General features: G+C 45.9%; 1 protein-coding gene across 1 annotated transcript in view; it reads left to right on the top strand.

Annotated features, from left to right (window-relative positions):
- Window positions 1-13762, top strand: part of GABRA5 (gamma-aminobutyric acid type A receptor subunit alpha5) — a 425627-nt gene that overhangs the window by 33119 nt on the left and 378746 nt on the right. The gene's annotated exons all lie outside the window — the stretch shown is intronic.

The raw sequence follows: 13762 nt of genomic DNA, 5'->3' as shown, positions 1-13762 counted from the left end.
TCCTGAAACACCGTGTCTGTAAATTGAGATTCCGGTTTGGCTTTTATCCTAAGTCATATGACAATACTCGTTAAAGGGTCGATATTGAGTTTTAGAATTGCCACTTCCAATAGGTGGCACTAGAGTTTTAGTCCTCTTCCTCTCTGAAGAGGCCATTTGCATATTTAATTTCTCAGAAGAGCATTGCAATTCTTAAGTCTCCACACATTGGCATGCCAGGCTTGGTATGTCACTCTCCACAAGGAGAAATGTTACCTCTTTGATCGTGGTCAGACACCTTTTACCTAGCCGAACCAGATCTCACACTTTGCACTGATGAGGGGCATCACCCCGAAACAGTGTGTCTGCAAATTGAGATTACGGTTTGGCTTTTATCATAAGTCATATGGCAAGGCTTGTTAAAGGGTTGATATTGACTTTTAGAATTGCTACTTCCAATAGATGACACTAGAATTCTCAGCCTCTTCCTCTCTGAAGAGGCAATTTGCATATTTAATTTTACAGAAGAGCATTGCAAGGCTTAAAAGTCTCCTCACATTGGCATGCCAGGCTTGGCATATCACTCTCCACAAGGAGAAACGTTACCCTTTAGGCTTGTACAAGACACATCTATATAAATGCTGATGTGTTGATTTCATTGTTCTGAGAGTCCTGGTTCAGATTTCTACATATACACACATTAATAGATTAGTAGAGGAGTAGATCAACAATCAAGTAGATCAACCATTTTTTTACCACCTTAAATCTATATATATAATCGTCTAATTCTGTCTGTTTGTCTGCAACGGAAATCCCGCTTCGCTGATTGGTCGCGCTAGCCGCCCGTGACCAATCAGTGACTGGCGCAGTCCGGCCGCGAATTGGCGCGGGATTTGAACCACGCTTCGCTAATTGGTCGTGGCCGACCGGGCACGACCAATCAGCAGTATTGGCGTGACTACTTTAAATTAACCCCCCAATGTATCCCCCGGGGCCCCTAATGAATTTTGTAAATACCTCATGTTGCCAATACTGCCTGTGCACGGCGCTATCACTGACCACGCACAGGCGGCACGTGACCCCCGGCTGCAGCCGGCTCTTGCTTCCGCTTATGTCACAACTATTTGCGGCTGCAGCCAGGGGTCTCCTGTTCCGCGTTTCACGATGAGTGACGGGTTGTGGGCAGGGTTATCCCCCATCGCGTCACACCCGGCATCCACCGCTCGATCTTTCAATGAATTGTCGTACATTTACAAAAAATCAGCCCATTTGCTGCCGCATATCGCATGCTAAAAGACGTCTAAGCTGAGGAGGAACAGAGAGCTATACAAAATGGGACTGAAATGCCTTCTATTGTCATGTCCATTAAACAAGAACGTAAGCGGGATCCCCGACTTTACAACAAACCACGTGTAAGTTAGGTCACAGTTGTTTTTCAAAACGATGACGGAGAGCCTCCTTTTCAAAGGGATATATTAGTCCATCTTAAGCCAGACCAAAACAACCCTTTGGTTCCTAAGACACAACGAATTAGCATTTTGCACAGCAATCTTGATGCTCTTCTGGTTCCACTATTCTTTCCAAGAGGTGATCAAGGGAGGCATGAAAACCTACACCAGCAAGGAACTTCAAGAAGAATTACACCACTGCAGTACTACAGTTTTCTTCTGTCTGTCCGAAATTACTTCAATCCTATTTTAAATGGTGGGAAACTGACTAGTGTTGAGCCACCCCCGTAGTGTTCGAGTTCGGTTCGGTTCGTCGAACACCCGTGTGTTCGCCGAACTGTTCGTCGAACTGTTCGTCGAACACCTTCGAACACCATTAAAACCAATGGCAGGCAAACAAAAACACATAGAAACACATAGAAAACACATTCAAAGGTGTCCAAAAGCTGACAAACTGCTCAGAAGACATAACTAACACATGGAAAAGTGACAAGTACATATAGTCATGCGAAAATAAAAGAGGTGGAGGAGTAAAAGGAGGGGGAGACACAGATATAGGCATGTCATGCCCTTCTAAAATCCAAAAAGTGAGAAGCCGACACGGCCAGTCCGCTCCTGCCCGTGCCACCTCCGTGTCGCCGGGTTTGTGCCAGAGCCGCGGTGAACCCTGATGGCCAGCCCCCCTCTCCCAATACTGGTGCCTGTCCGCTGGTGGGTCGAGCGAGCCCCCCTGTGGTGGAGGCAGCTCTAAGCTTTTTAATTTAAATTGTCTCTCTAATTTGAATGAATACACTTTAAATCCATTTACAAGGATCTATTGGAGGGCAAGTCTCATGCCAGCAGCCGCGTAATTCCAGCTCCAGTAGCATCCACTAAAGCTGCTGCAGTTAAAAAGCTTTTATAAGGATCGAGCTCGGCTGTCCACCGCAAGGCATCCTACTGCCAGTCCCAGCCCCTATGCCTTGGGGTGCCTCCTGATGCTCTTCACTAAGTATCCCATGGTCCCGAAGCATTTCCTTTGAAAAAATTAAGTGTCTAAACTACAGGTGGTGTAGCTTGCTTAACAGCCGGGATAATCCGCTGACTAGCAGACACTGCTACTAGGCACAAAGTATTTCCTGGGTTAGATGCAGTTAAAAATTTGTAATTAGATACTCTCGTTGGATGCTGAGAAAGCATTCCATAAAGTCTCCTGGCACGCCATATATGATTCTCTTAAAAAGCTTGGGGTAGGGGTCTAGGGGACCCTTTTATAGCCAAAATCACGGCCCTGTATCACAATACGTCACCTAGGCTGAAGATAAATGGAACTGTAGCACCCTGAGGGCTCGGTTGCTACAGACGTATTGCACCTCACCCAGAGGTGTGATATCTCACTCTCAGGTAAGGATGGAGTGTGGATCAGGACCCGACACCTGCATGCATTACACCACATTGCCGTGGGGCAGGGCGACCAATATGCCCCTGAGATGGGCACGACAGTCCCTGTCCCTGGCTGGAATAGGGGGAGGGAACACTGAGGAAGGGGAACCCTGTAGTGCAGGAGCAGGGAGGAAACAGTTCCTGGGTGCATTGAGAAGGGAGTATAAAAGGTGGGCACCATCTTAGTTCAGTGCAGAGAAGTCTGAGCAGAAGTGGCAGGGAGCAGGGGCTCTGCATGAGCTCTGCTCCGGAGGCGGGCCTAGTAACAGAGGCCCAGGCCTCGAAGAGGGAGAAGGAAGGAAGAGGAGCGGAGAAGGCTCCAGGAATGAGGAATGAAGGGATCCCAGGGGTGCGGACGGGCGAGTCGCCCCCGCAAGCCCGAATCCACCTGCGTGGAGGGGTCAGGCCAAAGGGGGAGACCGGTCCCCGAACTAGTGGAGGCAGGAAACGACCCTCAGCTAGAAACCGGAGGCTCTGACATTTTATGTGGCGCAGCCCCTCGCTACACCCGCTAGGAAGGCACTACATAGGGTCAGGGAAACTGGCGCCAAGTTTACCAAGAGGAGGCCCGAGGCAGCCGGACAGAAGTGTTGGTAAGAAAGGCCAGACAAAGGACACACAAAGGGGGTCCTGTGAAGTGCTCCAAAGTTATCTGGGAGTTGTCTGAGCCCCTCACCTGGTGAGCACAGTACGACGTGGGCAGCCGTTACCTGCAGACGTGGTCTGGATAATAAGAACTGTGAGTAAAGGCCCTGAACTGCATCACTGACTCCGTGTCGTTACTGCTGCTGCCCTGCACCATCACCCCCATCCTCCGCATACACTGCCCTGAGGCTATACTCCTCCCGTGGGGAGTTATGCTACGCTCTGCTGCACCCACAACACCAGCCTCAGCGGTCTGCCCTGTAGCGGCGGTTCACTCTGACCGCAATCCACGGGTGGCGTAGTCGTACATTTAAACATCAAAACCACATAAATAGTTCCGCCACTGGTTTGACCGCCCTGAGCCACGGAACCGGGTCGTCGCCACGAAGACTACAACCACCAGCATCCACCAAAAAGGGTCCGGCTCCGGGTGTCCCAAGGCCCAGGGGGTGCATCAGAACATTTTCATCACCTTTCACAATCACCAATGGGACAAGGCAGGGATGTCCTCTGTCCCCTCTCTTATACATCCTAGTGACGGAGCACCTGCTCTCATCAATTCGCCATAACCCCAATATTAGGTGGATTGAGGTGGGAGGCACCGAGTACAAGTGCTCTCTATTTGCTGATGATGTCCTAGTATATATCACTCAATCACATATATCCATCCATGCTGTTATGGCTGAAATAACTTTGTTACATGGTCAAATTTTAAAATCAATGCAGCGAAGTCTGAGGCCCTCGATGTCTCCCTCCCCAAATCCATATAGGATTCCATCCAGTCCAACTTTCCCTTTGCCTGGCCCTCACAGGGTATCAAATACTTAGGAATTCTTATTCATAGAGACCTCTCCCATCTATGTTATCTTAATTTTGGGCCCTTTATTGAACAACTCCATACAGACCACGGTTGGCAAGTTAGAACTGTAAGATTCACTACGTGAACCGCTGGTGTTTTGTGGAAAAGCACATGTACACTGCGTTCCAAATTATTATGCAAAAAGTGTTTAGGAGTGATAAGGGAAGAATTTGTTTGTTTGTCAGTTAAACTCATTGATGGTGATGTGTGTCAGGGCTCTTTATATCACTGTAAGCAATTGCAGACACCTGTGCTAATTAGTTTGGCAGGTGTGTCCAATGAAAGGCAAGACTACTTAAGAAGGCTCTCTCACATTATTAAGCAGCCTACATTTTCTGCCAAAATGGGAAAGAAAAAGGATGTGTCGGCTGCTGAGAAGCAACAAATTGTGGAGTGTTTAGGTCAAGGCATGACTACAATCAACATTGTGCGATGATCAGGATGAAGTGTCTTGGCAATCAAGAAGTATGTAGCTGATTCACAGTACACACGTGTGCGTGCTGATAAGGGCAAATTGAGGACTCTTTCCTACAGGCAATTACGTCAGGTTGAAAGAGCAGCGGCAAAAAAGCCTTGTCATAGCAGCAGACAAGTTTTTGAAGCTGCTTGTGCCTCCAACGTCCCCCGAACAACAAGATGCAGGGTCCTTCAGAGGTTTGCAGCTGTGCATACGCCATCCTGTCGACCTCCTCTATCCACTTCACACAAGCAGAAACGGCTCCAGTGGGCCAAACATTACATGAAGACTGATTTCAAAACAGTTTTGTTCACGGATGAGTGCCGTGCAGCGCTCGATGGTCCAGATGGATGGAGTGGAGGATGGCTGGTTGATGGACACCCCACGCAAACACGGCTACAGCGCCAACAAGGAGGAGGTGGAGTAATGTTTTGGGCTGGAATCATGGGGAGAGAGATTGTCGGCCACTTTAGGATTCCTGAAGGCGCTAAAGATGAACTCCATAATGTATGTGGATTTTCTCAAACAGCACTTCCTGCCATGGTTCAAGAAGAAGAACCGTGTATTTCACAGCAAGATCATTTTTCTGCATGATAATGCACCATCTCATGCTGCACATAAAACATCTGCATCTCTGGCTGATATGGGCATAAAAGGGGACAAACTTATGGTGTGACCCCCATGCTCCCCTGACCTCTACCCCATTCAGAACCTTTGGAGCATCATTAAAAGGAGTGTCTATGATGGCGGGAGGCAGTTCACATCTAAGCAACAGCTCTGGGAGGGTATTCTGTCCTCATGCAAAACAATTGAAGCAGAAACCATCCAAAACCTGACAAATTCAATGGACGAGAGAGTTCAGAAGCTCCTTTCGAACAAGGGGTCCTATGTGAAAATGTAACATCACCTAGAATAAAGTTTTGAGTTGAAAACTGTTTGATTTCAGTTTCTAACAACCTGCTAATGCTTATAATTTCAAAAATGACCATTTTTTTGGTCTTTATTAAAATGAAAAGGTTGATCGAAAAGTTTGGGGGATCTAAGAGTGTGGCAACCCAGTAGTCATGATTACTTCGAATTCTGACAATATGAGGGTCATGCTGCAGGTAGTGCAGCAAGAAGGCACTTATGTGTCTTGCGCATCTCGGAGCCCCAAAATTATTTTCCGGGCTAGATGCAGCTAAAAATTAGTTTTAATTTTAAATCTGGTGAAGCTTTAGTATAGATGGCCTAATAGGATCAGTGCTGCACACTGCTACAAAGCCCAAATTATTTTCCAGTCAAGATACAGATAAACATGATTAGTAATTTGAAAGCTTAAAACGGTTGGTAGGATGATTTTAACCAATCATCAAGCTTTTACTCTCCCCAGGATGACACAGGGGTAGAAAAGTCGTTTCAGATCCATGATTTGTTCATCTTTATGAACATGAGTCTGTCTACATTATCAGTGGAGAGCCGCGTGCGCTTATCTGTCAGCACACCACCAGCAGCGCTGAACACACGTTCAGACAGAACGCTGGCTGCGGGGCATGACAAGATCTCCAAGGCATAAGTGGCTAGCTCCGGCCATTTATCCAGATTGGAAGCCCAAAAAGAGCAAGGGTCCAGTGACACAGTCGTGGCTTCAATGTTTACTTGGAGATACTCCTGTACCATCGTCTCTAGGCGTTGACTATGTGTCAGACTTCTTGTCTCCTGTGGCCTTGCAAAGGATGGGCTAAAAAAGTGGTGAAATGATTCCGCAAAATTGATGTTACCAGCAGATACTGTGGTTCTGTTACGGTTTGAGTGCTGAACACTTGACGGTCCCACGGTTGGCAAGTTGGAACTGTGAGATTCACTACGTGCACCACTGGTATTTTGTGGAAAAGCACATGTAAGATTCTGCAACAGTCTCTGCTGATACTCCTGCATGCGTGCATCCCTTTCTATGGCAGGAATAATTTCTGCAAATTTACTTTTGTACCGGGGATCTAACAGTGTGGCATCCCAGTAGTCAGGATTATTTCTAATTCTCACAATTCGAGGGTCATGTTGCAGGTAGTGCAGCAAGAAGGCACTCATGTGTGTTGCGCATCCAGGAGCACCAAGTCCCTGTTGTGTTGGTGGCGAGGTAACAATCATGCTTCCTTCCTCTGTCCTCTCCCCCCAACCTCGCACAACAGAAAGGTAATCAAGGTCTCCCTCATCTGATGAGTCTTCCATCAGTTCGTCCTCCACTTCTTCCTGGGCTCCTGCACCTTCCTCACTAGTTTGGCTGCTACCTTGCGCCCTGGTAAAACCATCTCCCCCACCCTCACATGCCTGCCGCCTTGGTGCTGCCGACCGTCTGGACCTTGCAGATGTTAGCCCTTCCGCATACAACTCCTCCTCCTCTACTTCCTCCACCTCCTCTTGTGCCACCACCTGACTCCGAATTCTGTTTAACATGTGCTCCAGCATGTAAGTCACTGGAATAGTCATGCTGATAATGGCATCGTCAGCACTAAACATCTTCGTCGCCATTTCAAAACTGTGCAGAAGGGTGCATAGGTCCCTGATCTGAGACCACTTCTCCAGCGTGATTTGCCCCACCTCTGAATCTCGTTGGCCCAGGCTATATGTCAGAACGTATTGCACCAGGGCTTGTCGGTGCTGCCACAGTCGCTGCAACATGTGCAGAGTTGAATTCCACCGGGTAGGCACATCGCATTTTAGCCGGTGAAGTGGCAGGCCCAACGACTTCTGTAGAGATGTAAGTCGCTGAGCTGCGGGATGCGAATGGCGGAAGTGAGCACACAGCGACCGTGCCCTCTGCAGAAGGCCATCTAGTCTGGGATAGTGGGCTAAAAATTGCTGGACAACCAGGTTCAACACGTGAGCCATACAAGGCACGTGTGTGACATTGCCCCGGCGAAGGGCCGCACCCAGGTTTGCAGCATTGTCGCACACGGCCTTCCCTGGTTTCAGGTCCAGTGGAGACAACCATTCATGAAATTGGTTCTCCAGAGCTGACCACAACTCCTCAGCTGTGTGACTCACATTTCCCAGACATTTCAATGTAAAAACCGCCTGATGACGTTGAGCCCTACTGCCAGCATAGTAAGGAGGTGTGCAGGATCCCTTCTGCGCAGTTAGAAAGCTTGTGGCATGACCAGACAGGCTTTGGGTGCAGGTGGAAGACCGAGAGGAGGTTGAGGAGGCAGAAGCAGTGGAGGAACTTTGACATAAAGAGGATTGACGCACAACTCGTGGGGACGGCAAGACTTGGACAGCAGCCCCTTGTCCTGCTGTCACCATAGTTACCCAGTGCCCAGTCAGCGACATGTAACGCCCCTGTCCATGCCTACTCGTCCAAGTGTCTGTGGTGAAATGCACCCTGTCACACACAGAGTTTCTCAAAGAAGCGGTGATGTTGTGTGCGACATGCTGGTGGAGCGCAGGCACACCTTTCTTTGAGAAGTAGTGCCGACTGGGCATCTGGTACTGGGGCACTGCGACGGACATAAGGTCTCGAAAATCCTCTGTGTCCACCAGGCAGAAAGGCAGCATTTCTGTAGCCAAGAGCTTGCAGATGGTGAAATTCAACCTCTTAGCTTTCTCATGGCTAGGAGGAAATGGTCTTTTACTTGTCCACATCTGAGGGACCGAGGGCTGGCTATTGTGCTTAGACGGGGTTGATAAGGGTGTCCCCGGCAAACTGCCGGTCTGTGAGGAAGATGCAGGCGGACATGTTAGGTTGCCTTGATCCAAAGGTGGTGCTATCGATGTCGGACAGCGCTCAACACCAGCTGGTGTTCCCACCTCCAAAGAAAATGATGACCTGCCAATCACGCTGGCTGTTGCGGGTAAAGAGGTGGCAGGTCTGCGCCCCAAAACAGGTGTGACTGCTGTCCCCCCAGTCACAGAGGATGAAGAGGCCGCGGATGCACAAGATATGGCAGACGGTGGTTGGCCCGGCCGGCTAGGCCGCATTGTAGCACACTGAGCTTCCCACTGCAACTTATGCTTCATGTCCATGTGCCGGTTCATGCATGAAGTACTCAAACTATGTATTTTTTGGCCTCTACTTAGCTTTAGCTGACAAATGCTACAGATAACACGAGTTGGGTCATCTTTATCGATCTGAAAAAATGCCCAGGCTATGCAAGGCTTAGCACCCATGCGACCTGAAGAGCCACCACGACTTGTGGTGAGAGGCAGAGTTGTGTTTGAGGATGCAGTTGTTGACGTGCTTCCAGTACTACGTCTCTGTCCAGGAAGGCGCAACCTGACCTCGTCGTCACTAGCATTTTCCTCCACCTCCTCTGCTGACCTCATCTCTTGGCTGACTGTGGGTTGACAGTAAGTGGGATCTCCAACCTCATCATCATCACCCTGTGTGTTATCACACCCGTCATCCTCAGAGCCAACCTGTTCCTGCCCTGACAAAAAACTAAAGTTGTCGCTCCAATCAGGTATTTGAGTCTTATCATCGTCTTCCTAATTGTCTCCACCAACAGGAGTTACAGTTTGGGAATGAGGGTCTACATTATGGTCAGAACCTTCTGCGTCTGGTCCTGGATCCGACTCATAAAGATTCTGGGCATCAGTGCAGATCATTTCCTCGTCTGGATTCACAGAAGCGCTGGAGTCGACCTCTGATTCCCAGGCTATAGTATGAGTAAACAGCTCTGCAGACTCAACCATCTGTTCTACCTCATACTCAGACGGGTAGCTGGAGATTTGGGAGCTGTGAGGAAGCAAGTGCGATTGGGGTGACACCTTTGAGGACTGGAGTATTTGTGATGTTGAAGTTGATGTGGAGGAGAGCCCACTTAAAGGAGCACTTGATATCCGTTGAAGCACCTGCTGTTTTTGTGCCTCATCTGGAATTTGTAGCGATTGGCGTGGCCGTAAGAAAGGGATCTTATCACATTGTCCGCTAAAAGAAGTAGACATTTTAGTTTGGCTGGAAGATGGTCTTTCTTCTGCAGATGTTACTGTTGCTTTAACACCTACCCCACGGACACAACCTTTTTTCCCCTTCCCAACACGCCTATTCCCCTTTCCACCAGCAGCAGGCCTTTTTCCACTCATTTTGGTGGTTAACTAATTCACAACTCTGGAGTTGTTTGCACAAAAAAACAATGGATGGTAACCGAGCAGAGCTGAGTGGCCAAACTGTGGTATTAGGCCAAAACTATTGGCTGGGTTAGATGCAGAAAAAAATTATATTCAATTTGCAACCTGATGGAGGTCAGTATAGATGGACTAATACAACAAGTTCCACACACAGCTAGAAGCCCAATATTTTTTCAGAGGTAGATGCAGAAAAAAATATATTCAGTTTGCAACCTGATGGAGGTCAGTATAGATGGACTAATACAACAAGTCCCACACACAGCTAGAAGCCCAATATTTTTTCAGAGGTAGATGCAGAAAAAAATATATTCAGTTTGCAACCTGATGGAGGTCAGTATAGATGGACTAATACAACAAGTCCCACACACAGCTAGAAGCCCAAATATTTTTTCAGAGGTACTGTAGATGCAGATAAAAATTATTTTTAATTTGCAACCTGATGGAGGTCAGTATAGATGGACTAATAGAGAAAGTCCGACACACTGCTAGAAGGCCAAATATTTTTTCAGAGCTAGATGCAGAAAAAAATTATATTCAGTTTGCAACCTGATGGAGGTCAGTATAGATGGACTAACAGAGAAAGTCCCACACACAGCTAGAAGGCCAAATATTTTTTCAGAGCTAGATGCAGAAAAAAATTATATTCAGTTTGCAACCTGATGGAGGTCTGTATAGATGGATTAATAGAACAAGACCCACACACAGCTAGAAGCCCAATATTTTTTCAGAGGTAGATGTAGAAAAAAATATATTCAGTTTGCAACCTGATGGAGGTCAGTATAGATGGACTAATACAACAAGTCCCACACACAGCTAGAAGCCCAATATTTTTTCAGAGGTAGATGCAGAAAAAAATATATTCAGTTTGCAACCTGATGGAGGTCAGTATAGATGGACTAATACAACAAGTCCCACACACAGCTAGAAGCCCAATATTTTTTCAGAGGTAGATGCAGAAAAAAATATATTCAGTTTGCAACCTGATGGAGGTCAGTATAGATGGACTAATACAACAAGTCCCACACACAGCTAGAAGCCCAATATTTTTTCAGAGGTAGATGCAGAAAAAAATATATTCAGTTTGCAACCTGATGGAGGTCAGTATAGATGGACTAATACAACAAGTCCCACACACAGCTAGAAGCCCAATATTTTTTCAGAGGTAGATGCAGAAAAAAATATATTCAGTTTGCAACCTGATGGAGGTCAGTATAGATGGACTAATACAACAAGTCCCACACACAGCTAGAAGCCCAAATATTTTTTCAGAGGTACTGTAGATGCAGATAAAAATTATTTTTAATTTGCAACCTGATGGAGGTCAGTATAGATGGACTAATAGAGAAAGTCCGACACACTGCTAGAAGGCCAAATATTTTTTCAGAGCTAGATGCAGAAAAAAATTATATTCAGTTTGCAACCTGATGGAGGTCAGTATAGATGGACTAACAGAGAAAGTCCCACACACTGCTAGAAGGCCAAATATTTTTTCAGAGCTAGATGCATACAAAAAATTATTTTGAATTTGCAACCTGATGGAGGTCAGTATAGGTGGACTAAGAGAACAAGTCCCACACACTGCTAGAAGGCCAAATATTTTTTCAGAGCTAGATGCAGAAAAAAATTATATTCAGTTTGCAACCTGATGGAGGTCTGTATAGATGGATTAATAGAACAAGACCCACACACAGCTAGAAGCCCAATATTTTTTCAGAGGTAGATGCAGAAAAAAATATATTCAGTTTGCAACCTGATGGAGGTCAGTATAGATGGACTAATACAACAAGTCCCACACACAGCTAGAAGCCCAATATTTTTTCAGAGGTAGATGCAGAAAAAAATATATTCAGTTTGCAACCTGATGGAGGTCAGTATAGATGGACTAATACAACAAGTCCCACACACAGCTAGAAGCCCAAATATTTTTTCAGAGGTACTGTAGATGCAGATAAAAATTATTTTTAATTTGCAACCTGATGGAGGTCAGTATAGATGGACTAATAGAGAAAGTCTGACACACTGCTAGAAGGCCAAATATTTTTTCAGAGCTAGATGCAGAAAAAAATTATATTCAGTTTGCAACCTGATGGAGGTCAGTATAGATGGACTAACAGAGAAAGTCCCACACACTGCTAGAAGGCAAAATATTTTTTCAGAGCTAGATGCAGAAAAAAATTATATTCAGTTTGCAACCTGATGGAGGTCTGTATAGATGGATTAATAGAACAAGACCCACACACAGCTAGAAGCCCAATATTTTTTCAGAGGTAGATGCAGAAAAAAATATATTCAGTTTGCAACCTGATGGAGGTCAGTATAGATGGACTAATACAACAAGTCCCACACACAGCTAGAAGCCCAATATTTTTTCAGAGGTAGATGCAGAAAAAAATATATTCAGTTTGCAACCTGATGGAGGTCAGTGTAGATGGACTAATACAACAAGTCCCACACACAGCTAGAAGCCCAAATATTTTTTCAGAGGTACTGTAGATGCAGATAAAAATTATTTTTAATTTGCAACCTGATGGAGGTCAGTATAGATGGACTAATAGGGAAAGTCCGACACACTGCTAGAAGGCCAAATATTTTTTCAGAGCTAGATGCAGAAAAAAATTATATTCAGTTTGCAACCTGATGGAGGTCAGTATAGATGGACTAATAGAATGATGCTATGCCCAAAAGATTTTACTTCACTAGGTGCAGTAAAAAAATTGGTATTCTATACACAGGTGGTATATCTTGCAACACAGATAGGCTACTCCACTGACTAACACACTCTGCAATAGGCCAAAAAGGATTAGCTTTGCTAGATTCAGCCAAATGCTGTGAAAAAAACTTGCACAGCACTGGCACAGACCTGCCTGGCAAAAACTGATAGGAACTGATGTAACCTAGTCCTGAAAAGGACTCCAATTACAATTAGTCTTTACTACCACAATCTATCTATTTAAGAGCACAGACCTCCCTGATAAAAGTCGTAGGAAATGCTGTAACCTAGTCCTTAAAAGGACTGCAATCACAACTATTCCCTACTCCCAAGCTATCTGTAGATTTGTGCGAAAATTGGCTTGAAATTAACAAGGTATAGCGCACACAGCAACAGCGGTGCCGTCTAACACGCAGCTGCAGCAGTGAGAAAATGGTGGCGACGGGGAAAATGGCTTGGTCTTATAGGGCAAGGACATGTGACATACACTGCCAATGACACATGCCCTTGCTTGTGTGAAAAAAAGCACTTCGCTCCGTGTGTGCGCTGCTGATAGGCTGACAGATTGCACCTCCCCACTGCAAATGCGGGAAAGAGAAAAAAAAATGGAGATCTTCATTGTTCCTGCAGAGATCCATCCCCTGCCCCTCCCCCCACCCCACTGTACACTCAAACTGCGTATTAACATTAATTTTCATCATTACTGAGAAAAAATCCAGTTATGATTTTGGTGCACGAACAGTTATCGAACATAACCTCGAACAGCCGAATTTTTCTCAAATTGTTCGTGTTCGCCGAACGGCTCGAACACCGCCCAAAACAGCTCGAATTTGAGATTGGCGAACAGTTCGAGTAGAACAACGCTCATCTCTAAAACTGACACAACAGTACTTAGTCGACGCATACGTTAAAATTGAAGCTAATAGTCTAAATTTCATACGAATGAACCAAAAACAACTTAGAGTTGAAGACTACTGCGTTCTTCAAGAACATTTGCAAAAACAATCAATTCAAAATGGAATTCCAATTGGAAAAACAGTAATTCTCCCATTGTTGTTTGAAGGTAGCCCCCACAACATGCAACAGTGTTATCAAGATGCAATGGCAATAGTAACAAAGTATGGAAGACCTGACAT

The sequence above is a fragment of the Phyllobates terribilis genome, unplaced genomic scaffold (assembly GCF_046119375.1).
Source record: "Phyllobates terribilis strain yellow unplaced genomic scaffold, ASM4611937v1 Scaffold_2__4_contigs__length_985480577, whole genome shotgun sequence".
Classification (NCBI taxonomy): domain Eukaryota; kingdom Metazoa; phylum Chordata; class Amphibia; order Anura; family Dendrobatidae; genus Phyllobates; species Phyllobates terribilis.
This window is presented reverse-complemented; position numbering and strand designations above follow the sequence as displayed.